We start from the raw sequence: 17,634 nt of genomic DNA on the forward strand, positions 1-17,634 counted from the left end.
TGTGATAATAATGAGTGCCCCATTGTATTTGTGCGTCAGCGTTTCCATCGGGGTATCTTGGTCATATTACCCAATCGAAGTCATCTGACATCACATTTACAGGTAATATTTTACAGGTGTGTTAATTCTACAGGTAAACATTTACAGGTGTGTTAATTCTACAGGTAAACATCTATAGGTGTGTTAATTCCGTACTGCGTATGACAGTGTGCTTGTCATTTTGTTAAGCTAGTCTCCATTATATTTAAGAATACACCAAAACAAGTAAAATACATTGTACCAACAAATACTGACACAGGATGAAATATTATAGAATACTATCACAAGATGAAATACAACTAAATGCTGTCACAGGATGAAATACTACTAAATAATATCACAAGATGAAATACCACTAAATAATATCACAAGATGAAATACCACCAAATACTGTAACAAGATGAAATAACATTAAATACTGTCACAAGATGAAATACCACTAAATACTGTCACAAGATGAACTACTGTCACAAGATGAAATATCATTAAATACTGTCACAAGATGAAATACCACCAAATACTGTCACAAGATGAAATACCACCAAGTAATGTCACAAGATGAAATAACATTAAATACTGTCATAAGATGAAATAACATTAAATACTGTCACAACATGAAATACCACTAAATAATATCACAAGATGAAATACCACTAAATACTGTCATAAGATGAAATAACTTTAAATACTGTCACAAGATGAAATACCACGAAATACTGTCACAAGATGAAATACCACTAAATACTGTCACAAGATGAAATACCATCAAATACTGTCACAAGATGAAATACCATCAAATACTGTCACAAGATGAAATACCACCAAATACTGTCACAAGATGAAATACCACTAAATAAGTCACAAGATGAAATACCATCAAATACTGCCACGATATGAAATACCACTAACTACTTTGGCCTCATCATTATTAGTTGCTCAGAGAGAAAAAAACCATACAAAGGCTTATTTTGAAATTCCAGATCGATGAAACTGTAATTTCCACGAAATTTAATGCCCACGAGCAATGATAAAACCACAGCTTTACCTTTCCATTTATCAGTTGGTGTAAGCATGCAGTGCGACATATTACAAGTGAATATTTCTTTTTTCTTTAATTCCAAAGGCGTGCTTATGATGTGGGTAAATTTCATTCAACTTCATTCCTTAGTTTGTCCAGAGTTAAAGACAAGAAAGACCAAAGCTACGTGATCTTTGTGTAGAAAATACTAGTATAAACGAGTAATAACTGTAGCCATTGGATAAAACGTGATACGAGAATATCTGATGTTTTCTAAAACAAAAACAATAAAGTTAAATTTCGATCTTCTTTATGCGTGTGTTTGAATATGTGTTTATGACTAGTTTAGAAACACATATATATATGTGTTTCTGACAAGTTTAAAACCGCCGCGGTGGCCGCGAGGTTAGAGCGTTCGCCCCGCATGCGGTAGGCCGGGGTACGAATCTCGGCCGTGACAGACCCAAGTCGTTAAAACGGGTAGAGACAGTTCCATCGCCAAACGCTCGGCATCAGATGTGAATGTCACGGATCCTCGGAGATGACCTTAAAAACGGATGACCCGTGTCACAGTAGGTGTGGCAACCTAAAGAACCCTCATTGCTCAATGGCCGTAAGCGTCGAGCATAGGCCTAAATTTGAAGCCCTTCACCGGTCTTGGTGACGTTTCCATATGAGTGAAAAATTCTCGAGCAAGACGTTAAGCAAGATACAATCAATCAATCTGACTAGTTTATTTGAGAACAGGTTACATGAAAGCCATAATTTTACAAGGCTACAATGTTGACAAAGATTGGTTTGATCACCATCTGTAATTGGAAATAGTTATGAGAGTCTTGATGAAGGATTGCAAGCCGTGGTGATGGATTTGTAGAATTTTACGAGCGTTGGTAGAGGGTGGGGAACCTTGGTGGGAATCTTGATGGAGGGTTACAAGCCATATTTGAGTGTTGGGATCCTTGGGGAAGAGTTACAAGACAGAGTGTCACAGTAATAAGCCTTGTTGTTAGCCTTGGTGGAGTGTTGTTAGCCTTGGTGGAGTATTGTTAGCCTTGGTGGAGTGTTGTTAGCCTTGGTGGAGTATTGTTAGCCTTGGTGGAGTGTTGGAAGATTGTTGAAGTGCTGGAAGACTTGGTGGGGTGTTGGAATGTTGAAGTGCTGGAAGACTTGGTGGAATGTTGTTAGCCTTAGTGGAGTGTTGTTAGCCTTGGTGGAGTATTGTTAGCCTTGATGGAGTAATGTTAGCCTTGGTGTAGTGTTGTTAGCCTTGGTGGAGTGTTGTTAGCCTTGGTGGAGTGTTGTTAGCCTTGATGTAGTGTTGTTAGCCTTGGCGGAGTGTTGTTAGCCTTGGAGTGTTGTTAGTCTTGATGGAGTATTGTTAGTCTTTGTGGAGTATTGTTAGCCTCGGTGGAGTGCTCTTAGCCTTGGTGGAGTGCTGGAACACTTAATATAATGTCACTTTTTTAAGCCTTGGTGGAGTATTGTTAGCTTCGGTGGAGTGTTGGACGATTTTTTGAAGTGCTGGAAGACTTGGTGGAGTGTTGTTAGTCTTGGTGGAGTATTGTTAGCCTTGTTGGAGTGTTGTTAGCATTGGTGAAATGTTGGAAGATTTGTTGAAGTGTCGAAAGACTTGGTGGACTGTTGTTAGCCTTGGTGGAGTGCTGGCACACTTAATAGAGTGTCACAGTTATAAGCCTTTGAGGAGTGTTGGAAGATGTGTTGGAGTGGCGGGAGCCTTGATGGAGTGTGAGAGCTTTGGTGGAGTGTTGGGAGTCTTGATAGAGTGTGAGAGCTTTGGTGGATTGTTGGGAGCCTTGATGGAGTGTGAGAGCTTTGGTGGATTGTTGGGAGTCTTGATGGAGTGTGAGAGCTTTGGTGGAGTGTTGGGAGTCTTGATGGAGTATGAGAGCTTTGGTGGATTGTTGGGAGCCTTGATGGAGTATGAGAGCTTTGGTGGAGTGTTGGGAGTCTTGATGGAGTGTGAGAGCTTTGGTGGAGTGTTGGGAGTCTTGATGCAGTGTGTGAGCTTTGGTGGAGTGTCGGGAGCCTTGATGGAGTGTGAGAGATTTGGTGGAGTGTCGGGAGCCTTGATGGAGTGTGAGAGCTTTGGTGGAGTGTTGGGAGTCTTGATGGAGTGCGAGAGCTTTGGTGGAGTGTTGGGAGCCTTGATGGAGAATGAGAGCTTTGGTGGAGTGTTGGGAGTCTTGATGGAGTGTGAGAGCTTTGTTGGAGTGCTGGGAGTCTTGGTGAAAGTTTCCAGGCCTTGGTGGAAGGATGGGTAAAGAGGAATAAAAAGCTTGGCGGACGAAGGCGAACCTTGCATGATGATTGCAAGCCTTACGTGTTTGCAAGCGTTACTGGAGAATGAAAAGCATGGTGGAATGTTACAGGCCATAGTGAAGAGTTAAGAGCCTTTGTAGACCTAGAATTGTGAGCTGTGTAGTAGAGCTAGAATTGTGAGCTGTGTAGTAGAGCTAGAATGGTGAGCTGTGTAGTAGAGCAAGCATTGTGAGCTGTGTAGTAGTGCTAGAATTGTGAGCTGTGTAGTAGAGCTAGAATGGTGAGCTGTGTAGTAGAGTTAGGATTGTGAGATGTGTAGTAGAGCTAGAACTGCGAGCTAGAATTGTGAGCTGTGTAGTAGGGTTGTGAGCTGTATAGTAGAGTTAGAATTGCGAGTTGTGTAGTAGAGCTAGAACTGCGAGCTAGAATTGTGAGCTGTGTAGTAGGGTTGTGAGTTGTGTAGTAGAGCTAGAATTGCGAGTTGTGTAGTAGAGCTAGAATTGTGAGCTGTATAGTAGAGCTAGAATTGTGAGCTATAAAGTAGAGTTAGAATTGTGAGCTGTGTAGTAGAGTTAGGGTTGTGAACTGTGTAGGTTTTCGATCATAAGGGGGAGATGAATTTTTGATGGAAGGATAAAACCTTGTTGGAGGGTTGTTAGTCATGATGGAGGGTTAAGAGTCTTGGTAGAGAGTTGCGATCTTTGATAGGGGTGTGTGACCTTAAAATGCTCGTTTCCAATCTGGTTATTTTACGAGTTTATCTGAAGAGAGGAGAAATATGGTTTTGTTGTTGTTTACACTTTGTGAATGGGTTTTTTAGACTTCCATACGGCAGACAAAGAATGATGACGATACGTTAGGGATCGATCAATAAACTACGTTGTAATGCGCGATATGTACGCAGCGCGGTATTACATATTTCAATAACGTTCTTTTAAAGATATTTTTGGCAGGTGCGATCAGGGTTAATCTGGTATAAGCGTTATGTAGAAATCATTCACCCCCAAAGACGAAGAATTGTTTAAATCCATAAATCCCATAACAAGCAAAGTCACATTGAAAACATGCATTCAGTCAGCATACGAATCGTGAAATATATTCTGCGATGTAGATAAACAAAGATCTTCATAATTCCGTGATTCGTGCTTCATAACAAATCATGGATGGATTATTTTGGAAACTAAATGTCGTAAATGTAGCTTTTACGACAATTGCAAACGAAACGGCTGATATCGTGAAACAGAACGCTAGCCCGTGGAACCTATTTGTGGTGATGTTGTCATTTCTGGTGACCCGGATATTAAGTAATCACGTGACTCCAGAATTCGTGGATGTCAGCTATAATTTGACCTTAACTTGTGTAGCGTATCTGACAATACACAGATACATTCTTGCCAAGTTTGATGTATTTCAATGTGTAACGTTCACGCCTGTGAAGAAGATCGTCAAAACTGTATTGTGCATTACTTTACCAGTAGTTGTCTTGTACAGGCTATTTTAATGAGTTGGATTTAGAAATCACCTTTTTATTGTTCAATGATCTATGCAGAATAAATTCACGGCTTATGCAAATACTTTTCCATTGTTCGTGTTATCATTATTTTGTATCAACATCCATTGTTTTTGTTGTGATTTTTTTTTCTCCTCTCATTATATGAATATTTTTGTTATGTCAGATCATTGCTAGGTAACATGCCGCATTTGAATCCTTTACAAATCAGTTTAATTCAATAGCAACATGGAATGACCTTGAATTTAGTTATCGGTAGTTTATTTGTTGATTTGCCTGCTGGGGAGGAATAAAGATTAGTGTCAGTTATTGAATACACAGGAAATATTGTGGACCTTTGTTTATTTGTTGAATTTGACCATCAAAGTGAATATCAAAAATGCACCCAATTATGAAATAATTAAACCCAAAACCCTCAGGCCGACTGTGTCTAATGTTATTTTGTAGCGTTACCATGATTGCGTATATGATGTATGCCCTGTGTTATGTAAGGCTTCTCCATTTTTGTCTTCGATAAATCAATTTCCATTCCCCCATCCCCACTCCCACCCCCAGTTCTTGCCCATTCTTCATTTCTCCGGTGTTGGCCCTCCCCTGAGTATCTTTTCATCCCTTCTTTTCCCATTTGCTGGTGTTCACATTAAACATGTCATCTTTGTATTTCCTGTAGCCATGCCTTAGCCATCCCCTGCGTTTTTGTTTGATAACAGATGCGATGTCTTTTTTTGTCGGCCCCTTTATACAGTTCAATGTTTGATGTAGTGCGAGACCAGGAGATCTTTCAGGTTGATTTAAGGTGGATAACTTTTCTGGTTATCCTATAGCTTTGTATGCTAAGTTTCCTACCTCCTTTTGAAGAGTTCCAATGTGTACAGTTTTTGCCAAAATTCAGTCATGTTTGAAAGTTTCCTTACTGTAGAGTATTTATTGATGCTGATGTACCTAGAACAATTTATTTTTTAATTAATGACAGTCTCTATACGGGAAAGGTCTGAAAACAAATACCCACTGAACACTAACGATGTGATAAACTTGACTTAATTCACTTTGTAATGTTTCTAGTTATTCATGTTTTGCATATTTCTTCCCATTTTATACAGAAATATTTCAAAACAGATAAGTTTGATTTGTCCTTATGAATGAATGAGCCATTCGCGGTTACCTGAAAAAAGACATTGAAGGATATAAAAAATGATTTGACGATGAGAGATTGATTGATAAATGGTAGGCTGAATGTTACAGAATTTGTGGCATACTGTCATTTTCGGCCACCAATTAAAGAACAAGCAGTTATTGTCAAATGCTTCACTGAGTCGAAGAGCTGAAGGTGTAGGGAAACCCCCTGATAATCATTATATTGTCTGCGGTTATGAAGATTTTGTAATTAATTGAATCATCTGTATAATTATTTGGTATTTATAATGCCATGTGAATGGTGTTTTTAGGTTTTTAAGTTTGACATTTCTCAGAAAATTGGTGTTGTAATTGGGCCGCGCACTGAAGGAACGCTTACTCAGGCATGCTTCGGATCACAATTGGATTTTCCGGAGTACACTTCGCCATTCTGCTAAATAATTTTACATTCTTCTAAGCATTTTCAAAAAAACACGCCAGAAAGTGCATAAGGCCGCGACAAACTCTCTCTCTCCAAACCACTCTGTGTCTTGCTACCATGCTGACCTCATTCCGGCTTCTCCATCCTGCACTCCTCCTTTCTGCTTCTACTGTCCTTCTCCACGTTGCTTTCGGTCTCCCTCGTGTCCTTTTTCCCGTCTGGTGTCCACTCTAGCGCCGTCTCACAGTCATTGTCAACTTCCGTCCGCAGCGGGACACAATTTTTATATTTAGTAACGACTGAAGCACAGGGGCGGGATAGGATTTCCTTTCTCTAGAGGTGGGGGTCATAATCAAACTACAATGTATACGAACATTGACGCTGATTATTTTAACTTAGTTCTTTTTTTTTTTTTTTTGGAAAGGTTAGAAACCCCCGGGGAAAAGGGTAGAGGAGTTCTGAACATTCTCGCTAGTCCATCCCCACCCCTGATCGTGACCACTTCCTAATTCTCAAAGTCACCCACTACCATAAGAACATTAGTTAACACGCCATTGACTTTACTATCTCTTAGTCAATGTCGAAGTCCAAACCACACCAAGTTATGTCCCCTAGTAATAGACTAAAAGCCTGCATTCGCAGAGATGCAGGGAGGCATGCGTCAGGGAGCTGCAGGGGCGTGCGTCAGGGAGCTGCAAGGGGTGTGCGTCAGGGAGCTGCAGGGGACGTGCGTCAGGGAGCTGCAGGTGACGTGTGTCAGGGAACTGTAGGGGACGTGTGTCAGGGAACTGTAGGGGACGTGATTCAGAGAACTGCAGGGGGTGTGCGTCAGGGAACTGCAGGGGGCGTGCGTCAGGGAGCTACAGGGGCGTGTGTCAGGGAACTGCAGGGAGGCGTGTGTCAGGGAACTGCAGGGAGGCGTGTGTCGGGATTTTTGTGACCATTTTGATGTATTTTTAAACCATAGAAAACTAGAAATATGAACCCTTTCATAGAGGGGGGGGGGGATTGTCAGGGGTGGACCTCTCCAAGAAAATTTCTTGATCCGAGCATGATTATATTCACGAAAATTGAACTTCTACGAAAATAATATGCGATTATAACGGACTCTAATAAACAATGTCCAATTCATCGATCACACGCGCTTAATGATAAAATCATCAATTGCGTTGGAATCCCCTCTGGTATACGAGTTTTTGGTGACGCGACGAAAATTCGACCTCACGAAATTATCCGATAGAAATTCGAACTCACGTCATACCCTGGCGGAGATCCGAACGGAAGGCCTTCCGATTACGAATCCACCGCCCAACCGGAAGTAACATTTTAAAGTACATCAGCTGCCATGTTGATCAGACGTAGCCAATGTAGAGGGCAGCACTGACTGAAATCAAATCGTTCGTAGACAAGCCTCGGTGAAAAGGTGAGTAATCCTGAGTGCTATTAATGGGGATCACGCCCAGTACAGAAGGGTGATCTAAAATAGCTACAGACTGGGAGAAGCTGATATCTTGATCAGGAATGAGCTTCGATTTCTAATTTACACAAATTCTAGTCTTGCGTAATGTGTACGCCTTAAATTATGATTTATTGGATGTGCGAGATCAAAAGTCCCAGATCTGTTAAAAATAATCACAGAAGCAGTTTCCTTTTCGGTATGTCGTAATTAAATCGCTGTTGAACGTTTTTACGATAGTCTTCCGCATGCATTTATAGAGGCGTGAAAACTTTCTGTTATTGAGAAGGAAATGGTGCAGCGCATACACAAATGACAGGGAGCTGTCGGTGCACACAGTTTAATGAGAATTCAGTGGGTTGATTGTTTGGCAATATTGAATTCAGTGTGTATAACTTATTTTACGACACAAAATGTTGTTACTGTTTATAGTTACAAATTACTGATTGAATATCGGTAAATGCAGCCATCCGAGGTCTTTGCGTGGTAGAGAAGACCCAGCTTTCGAGGTCCACTTCCGCGCGACAACAAGGGCAATCCTAAAATTATATGATGTCATAATTGAGTTAAAGTACATTTGCAGTTGGGGAGGGTGTATCTCTGTCAAAGTCCAGGTACTCTATATAGAATCTGTACGAGGAAATACGAAAATATATGAAATACATGTATTTAAAAAATGTTATCTCTTTGGAGCAGTTTATTTTAACTCTAAAGACTTCTTCACTTAGCTAGCCTTACAATTAGTTTTGAGTCAATATTAATTGCCCTTGCTGTTTTATGTACATAATGTTATAAATAATCAGTTTCTTATTGACAACACTTCCACAAGAAAATACTCGTAGCTTTCTGTAGACAACATCCTTGGTTAGAGTTGTTGTCATTCTACAGGTAGTCGCAGAGTTTGTGATATAGAGTTGTTTTGTTGTCGTCATTCTACAGGTAGTCGCGGAGTTTGTAATATAGAGTTGTTTTGTTGTCGTCATTCTACAGGTAGTCGCGGAGTTTGTAATATAGAGTTGTTTTGTTGTCGTCATTCTACAGGTAGTCGCGGAGTTTGTAATATAGAGTTATTTAGTTGTCATTCTACAGTTAGCCACGGAGTTTGTAATATAGAGTTGTTTTGTTGTCGTCATTCAACAGGTAGTCGCGGAGTTTGTAATATAGAGTTGTTTTGTTGTCGTCATTCTACAGTTAGCCACGGAGTTTGTGATATAGAGTTGTTTAGTTGTCATCATTCTATAATTAGTCGCGGAGTTTGTAATATAGAGTTGTTTTGTTGTCGTCATTCTACAGTAAGCAACGGAGTTTGTAATATAGAGTTGTTTTGTTGTCGTCATTCTACAGGTAGTCGCGGAGTTTGTAATATAGAGTTGTTTTGTTGTCGTAATTCTACAAGTAGTCGCGGAGTTTGTAATATAGAGTTGTTTTGTTGTCGTCATTCTACAGTTAGCCGCGGAGTTTGTAATATAGAGTTGTTTTGTTGTCGTTCTATAGAGTTGTTTTGTTGTCGTCATTCTACAGGTAGTCGCGGAGTTTGTAATATTGAGTTGTTTTGTTGTCGTCATTCTACAGGTAGTCGCGGAGTTTGTAATATAGAGTTCTTTTGTTGTCGTCATTCTACAGGTAGTCGCGGAGTTTGTGATATAGAGTTGTTTTGTTGTCGTCATTCTACAGTTAGCCGCGGGGTTTGTGATATAGAGTTATTTTGTTGTTATCGTTCTACAGTTAGCCGCGGGGTTTGTGATATAGAGTTATTTGTTGTTGTCGTTCTACAGTTAGTCGCGGATTTTGTAATATAGAGTTATTTAGTTGTCATTCTACAGGTAGTCGCGGAGTTTGTGATATAGAGTTGTTTTGTTGTCGTAATTCTACAGTTAGCCATTCTACAGGTAGCCATTCTACAGGTAGTCGCCGAGTTATATTGTCAGTTGTGCTATTTTAATTTGTCAGTTGTCGATCATGAGACAGTCTGAATGCTACTTATCAATGTTGTGTCTCCTTTGGTGTGCTGATTTACTTTCATTATGAATACGATCTCCATACAAAATTAGTCAAACGATGTTGAGGGAATTTGGTACATGACAAGGCTGTAATTAGTAGATCGATACCTGGTGCTATAACTGTTTTCGATATTACATCGATCTATGATACCATGACTCGTCTTCACGCCAATGTTTTCTACGCAGTTTTTCCCATGAAGTGTCCAGTCATTGCTAGTACCTATTTAGTCAGTCATACACATGCCTGAATCACACTGACAGGTGCCCGTTTAATGTCAGCATCAGGAGAAGATGACAAATTTGCTTTTACGACATTGGTAGGAAGCTGTCGTTGTTCGAGACAGAAAATAACGTGACTTAAATCTATAATCTATTAAAAGCCGCTGAAATGAACCGCTTTTTCCTCACACCCGATAGTATGTGAAGTCTGCGATTGATCACCAATAAGCTCGTTTTACTATTTACGTAGTTGGCTAACGATTCAATGCTGCCCGCGTCAAAACATTGGATGCAGTCCAAATGATTATACACTGAACGTTCGAACGATTGCGATGAATTCTTTTAAGTGCGCTTTAGTGCATGTTCTTTCGTAAGTTTTCTTCACGTAATTACTTCACCCCAGAGAAAACAAACCTGGAATGGTTTCAATACAAACTTAAAAAAGCCTCAAGCCTCAGGAATGCATTTAATGAAATTGCAGAATGTTACATAACATAACAACGAACGTTAAAGATTCGTGGAATCGATGTTGACGTTTTTACAAAGAATATATTCCGTAAGAATTTCTCAGTAATTTTATCATTTTACTCAACAATTCTAATAAATTGTACACATTACAGATTCAGTGGATGTAAATATAACTTATTGGAAAGTCACGTGCAGACACTTGAGGTTGGTAAAACAAGATTTTGGCGCAGTTTTTTTTTCTCTCCATCAGATGTCTTGTTCTGATATCATAATATGATTTAACAGCCGACTATAAACAATTCGACGTGTGGTGGGGGTACATGTCCTTTCGTGACCTTCAGTGTCATGTATATCATTTTCTATGAAAAACAAAATTTGTTTACTGGGGGCAAGGTTTTCGAGTGGCCTTATGTTAACTGTGATAAATTGTCTGTTACGATACATATTAATGTCCACAAAAATATTTAAACAAACGATATACCGAAAAATATCAGCATTGTAAAACTAAGGGCTGATCCAATGTTTGTTGTATATCTGACAATCCCATGGGTGGAACAACCCCCCCCCCCCCCTTCCCCACCACCACCACCACTTACACTTTTAATGGATCCACTCCTAAACTGGAATTAAAACTACAGCGCGCAGTTGGTACCTTGATAGAGCATACAGGACCACAAGTAACACCAAAATCTTTTGCAATTTATTTTATTCTTTATGTTGATTAAATAATGATTTTAATGTAAATGAAAAGAATATGGTTACGTAATTTTATGTAAGCATAAGCTCACAAAATTAAGTTGACGAGGTTTTAGAACAGGTGAAGATAACGGGCGGACAGTGATGGTTCTCATAACTTCTATAAGGAGTTAGGCAAACACCAACCCCTGAATGTACCGGAGGTCGGATCAGGTATCTAGGAGGAGTAAACATTTTTATAGTCTTAGTCGTAAGTTCGTTTGTAAAATAGGGCCCTGAAAGACAAAAACAGCTTTTAAAAGAATGGTTATTTATCTAGTAGGTGACAATCCTGTTCAGAGTTGAATGTCGGGCTTCACATTGAAGGAGGGCACACACTGGGTTGGGGAAATGGCGAAAGCATGATGCTCAACTGATAATTAAAAACTTTATCATGCAATGGCGGTGTCGCTTGCTACATGTAATTATCTAACCCGGCAATCAGTCTGTGCATTCGTTTTACAGCATAGTTTTCTGAATGAAAAGAGGAATGCATAACCACATAATTTCATCTCGTATGAGAATGTAACGAAGTATATTTTCTATCCCATCCTTTTAGTCACTTGGATAAACACATTAGTACATGAGACAGAACTCGCTTATTGCGGGGGTATATGTGACTCATATCATATAGAAATGTTCTGATACCATGCTGTCGGTAAATACAACATTTGCTCCAGAGTAATCAACTTCTACCAGAGGGCGCTCTCGGGGGAATGTGAACTGCTGAGCGCCCTCTGCCAGGGATTCCTGGAGTACTATCTTCTATGTAAAACATTTCTTTTACGTTACAAAAGGTTTGAGCATTACGTAATGAAATTCATCGACAGCGCTGTCTACTGTTGCAGAGCGTACAAATTCCGATCTGCATCATTTTTTTTATCCTGTCATAATAACACGACATTGGAATATACTTTGGACTTAATAATTCTCTATAAAAATTTTTACTGCTCTTGAAAATGAGACAACTTGTCTAAATTATGTTTATGTCGCCTTTGCAAGAGTAACTACTGGAAAAAATTGAAAGAACACGGATTTAAACAGAAATTACTGTCACTGATATGATAATAAGGCTATATTCCTCTGTTCGTCAGTAATCAGGTAGCAGGGGGTAATTTCTTGTTATAGACCCGGTCAACTTTCTCTAAAAATGGAAATAACCCATATTTGAAGTGATATTACATACATGTGTAAAAAATGTCATTATGTGTGAAATAAGTTTAGGAGACATGTCAAGTGTAGCCGAGTGCTATATGAAAAAGTTGATATGCAACATGTAGGTGTCACCATGATTCCTGGCATATAGATGGGTGCAAATACGAAACTAAGAGAAGTGATCAGTTGATGAAGAAATTCAGGTGAAATCATGTATAGTCCAGCAGAAGGTCTGTAGCTGAGAGGGATAGTGGATGGCCCCAGATAAAAGAAGGGCAGACAGGGTTCTTAATTGTGCACACTGTCTAATACATCGTACAACAATCTGATGGGGTTTGGGTGGTGCAGATTTAGCCCAAAAGCGAGAGAGGGGCACCTTCTCAGTGCGTGTTTTGTGCACCAGTATCATCCATACATACTCCATACATAGTATGTATGGATTACATGTAATTCAGGGTAATAATTCATTAACTACACCAATGTGAAATACAGGTATTGACATAAAAGGGAACGATGAATTTACATTAGTCTGTCGTAATCTGACTTTGATGTATACCCCCTACCAACATGTTTCAGAACAAACAAAAAACCCTGCCCCCTGTCACCTCGGGACAATTAGTCGTCTACAGTTTGTCTACAGTCAGTTTGGTTCCTGGGCAAAACTATCATCACAAAGAGATGACAAACCGTCAAAAGTTTTATACAATTTGATATATAATAAATACATTTTAAACAAATTTAATTCAACTATTATACATAAAACATACTTAAGATTCATCAGGATACAGTAATATTTTCACGTCCCAGAATCCGATTAATAACAAGAGGTTGATGAAAACGTGAAACTTAGATTATTTGACCAATTTCAGTCTGATTTTTCGAATTCCTCAAAGGGATTAAACTATTACATGTATATAGAATATGTAAAGAAAACTTTGGCTTTGGAGATTATTTAAATAAATTAAATACCAAAGAAAGAATAACTTTCCGTTGATTTAGAACGTGTAACCATGAATAAGTGATAGAAACTGATATATTGCAAATTGTTGAAAGAAAATACATTTTTTGTGACAAAAATTACTTAACTGGATGAGTTTCATTGTATTTTAGATTATCTACACTTATGTTTGTACAGAAATCGTTTTACGTGTATGAATTTGAAAAGTGAATTTGGAAAGCAAAGCAAATGTTAATATTACTTAAAAATACAAAAATCTGTTCTAATCTAATTACATTATCACTTTGACAAAATATGCAAATTCATCGCTTATATTAATACTATGATGCGTTAGTCCTCTAGAATATGTACACAGCATATTGTATATTTTTTTTAAAGTATAGTACATGTGTGTACATAAGTGTATGTATATATGTACAGTGTATGTATATATGTATTTTTGATTTTATTTCTTCCCTTTTCTCTCTCTTTTTTTTTTTTTTTTTTTTTTTTACCCTGGTTCCTGACTTTGTGTGTTGTATATTGTATTATTTGCATTTCTCTATATCTTTTGTACATCATAGTATTTGTATTTCTCTATATCTTTTGTATATTGCAGTATTTCTATTGTACCTTTTGTATATTGTAGTATTTGTATTTCTCTACACATTTTGTATATTGTAGTATTTGTATTTCTCTATACCTTTTGTATATTGTAGTAATTCTATTACCTTTCGTTGGTTTATGAGAATAAAATCATCCTCTGATTCAATAATTGGGATAGCCAGCTGTTCACAATCAATGGTCCCACATTAGGTGTGTGTTTACTCCGGACTCCGTGACCATTAAGTGATACTAGACTGAAATCAAACTTCCAAATTAATCCAATCAATGAAATATCCCTATCGGTAAATCTCATGTTGGGTTTATTATGTTAAATTTGATTCAAAATGTCAATAAAATTATAGTAACCACTTGTGGTTTTCATAGGGCAAGGATATTCAAAATCTAAGTTTTGACTTTTCGTTGGCATTTGCATGGTCGTACTTGTAATTTTGTTTGAGCGCGTAGGAAACTTAGCGGTGACGTACATACAGGTAACATTTCACAGGTGTCCGACGCCAGGTGAGGAGTTCAGCTTAATTTTAGAATTTAAACAATTCATTCCTTAATTCAGACCTATAGACACTCCGACATGTGGACTAAGTTCCGTAAACAGGTCACGTAATGTCTTAATCCGATTAACACGGCGGTTACCTTGGATTAAATATAGACTCGTCTATGTAGGGTTGCTTCCCTTTGCCCATCCGACGGTACTTAATCGGTTATACTCTACAACTGTGCATTCTTCGATTATTTTTCTTTTAAAGTAAAACACGAACTTTAAAAAAAGGCTTTTGTCCCGCGGAGGGTAATATTTCGTAGACAGCTTATTACATAACAGCTGCTTACCAGATGAGCATGTCAAACAGAAACTAGGTCAAGTTCTCACATTCTTTAAATTTCGGGCTGATAAAGGTAAACCAGCGCTGGGTTGTTCTAACATAGAGTGTGTGAAGTTAACATGCAGCATGATGCGAAGACAACGACCTCATAGAAATATGTAGGATTACCCTTCAAAAGATATCTCCGTCAGACATCATCTCATGTGTAAAGAATTCATGTACAAGCGATTGACTAGCTTCCTTGTCATTTACACTGTACATTCCTCTCTCTCTTTCTCCGTTTCTCTTTCTGTCTTTGACCCTCTCTCTCTCTCTCTCTCTCTCTCTCTCTCTCTCAGCGTTTCATTATTCACAATTTTCCCGGATCTTTACAAATAAGTACATGTAAAATGTCAAGGTTCGCCTTTATTCGGAGTATCTAATGCTCCACCAGTGAGGGGAGTGCAGTCAGTTGTATAACATTGACGCATCAGTATTTACAAACTTTTCAATCCAGGGGGGATGTTTTGGCGTAAAACATTAGACACGCTCCGATTGGCTCCCAGGCTTCTTTCAAACACTGTATTGGTACATGACTCAGTGATTGGGGAATTTTGTCAGGAGCTGGTGTCTTCCGGATCAAACTAGTATCAGTGGCGGATCTATAAACGGATCTAAACAAGGATATGTGCGCCAGAGGGTTCCAAATCAACGTTAAACCTGCCTAGCGAATTACACAATTAGATAGGAGAAACAAATTAGATCCAAACAAACCGTAGTTCTCCTCATGCATTGCCATTAAAATATGGTGAAATTATTTTTTTTTTAAATACAACTCACGGTGTTCGAGTATCTGAAGGTTATATATGTATATAAATAAAATGATTGTAAACAAAGACTGTTTTTTATTACTCTATATTACACTCGGTAATTCCAATACGTACTGTTTGTCATCAGGTTTTGTATTTTAGTTGTAGTGTTACTTCGCATATTTTATTTTATTTTTCCTATGTAAATATTCTATCTCCCATTATATAAAATAAGCACTAAAACCCAACAACACCCGATACCTAGAAGTGCCGGATACATATAGTGGATACAAGGTCATTAAAAAAATTATAAAAAGCACCGATATGACCAACGACAACAAAACCACCTCTGGTGCGTCAAGGGGTCCGTGTTCGCCCGACCCTTCATTTATATTTATATTAGCAAAACTTTTTTGTTTATTTTAAACAATATTTTTTCAATGCATTCATGACAACATGTAATTGCAAAATACGAGTAGTCCTAGGATATATCAAATTGTTCGTGTTGTTGGTCATATCGGAGAGAGAGAGAGAGAGAGAGAGAGAGAGAGAATCAGCATGTTAAAAAAGATGTTCATATTCTACCGCGGAAGAACAATCGATATGGAAGTTATTCTTTTGAAATAAACTGTAGATACCCGAAATTTTCCCCGACAAACTCTAACGCTAAGTAATGCTTACTGATTCTAAGATGTGTATGCTATTTCTATCGTGCCATTTGCAGGCGAACTCTCCCGTGGGACGGAACACTTTGAGAGATATTCTATCATACCTTCACCCGTAATGTTTAATTCAGTTTTATTGCAAAATAGTTTAGTCATGTTCGTCAAATACTTTTTCCAGAAAGTGTTCAATTGTTAATCAAATGTCGAGAATAACTTCATAGGAGGTAAAGGACGGATTTCTGTGAAATGGAATTGAGATTGAACGATATATGCAATTAACAGAAATAATTAATCGGGTAAACGCTGTCACATGCTTTATCATGACATATTTCTGATTTTGATCTGATTGGTCAGTTTTTAATGAAATATCTTCATGCAATTAACAACTTTCAGGTAATATGTGGTGTTTTTAATGATATATGATTTTTCGTGGCATTTCAGGTACAAATCACGTGCGTCCTATCTTTGAACCAATTGGAGATGGAATCTGTGACCCTTGCATTAATAATAAGTGCTCTATCCTCTGAACATGCCGACATACAAAGTATGGTAAAATTACTACAATATAAAACTTAAACCGGTTTCAGAAATTATACAAGAACTCTCCATTTTGAGAAGATGGCAAAACATAGAAGCGTATGACCTTAAAAGGAGATGCGTGCGAGAGAGAGAGAGAGAGAGAGAGAGAGAGAGAGAGAGAGAGAGAGAGAGAAGAGAGAGAGAGAGAGAGAGAGAGAGAGAGAGAGAGAGAGAGCGTGTACTATTATAATAATCAATTTGAAACATTCCTTTGGTATCCCATAATAAAGTTGAACAAGTCCTTTATCAATGAAGAAGGACTTTGAACAAGCTCAAGCAGGTTGAAACAAACCCGGAACATTAAAACTCAAGTATATAGCACGTTCTGTTTTCTGATACATGTATATACAAACTAGGACATTAATCTCGTACGCTGTTTGATAAAGTTCCGCGTGATCTCGCTATGATTCGCCAGAATGCAGATATTTTATAAAAGGATCCCAAGGAGTTCCGAATGCTCGTTCTGTCCTCTGTTTTATCTGTGAAGACCCCGTGAGCGTTTGTTGACGTATACTATTATCTACAAATATTTTAATTCGCAGATAATATTACTGTTAAATAAAACATATCATTTAATTACTAATCTAGCCAGACATTGCCAAGATGAAGGTAAACATCCCTGACAATGGAACCTTTAAATGATCCACTCTGATAACGAGATTTAGCGTGATTGAGGGAGTGCTGCACTACTGCAATCAGGTTATAATTGAGCACAGACTGAATAGTACAAATCTCCTATGTTAATTATCTCTACTCAGATCTGATTTCTTCTTTGTAACCTATGG

This window comes from Ostrea edulis, chromosome 7 (assembly GCF_947568905.1).
Source record: "Ostrea edulis chromosome 7, xbOstEdul1.1, whole genome shotgun sequence".
NCBI classification, from domain to species: domain Eukaryota; kingdom Metazoa; phylum Mollusca; class Bivalvia; order Ostreida; family Ostreidae; genus Ostrea; species Ostrea edulis.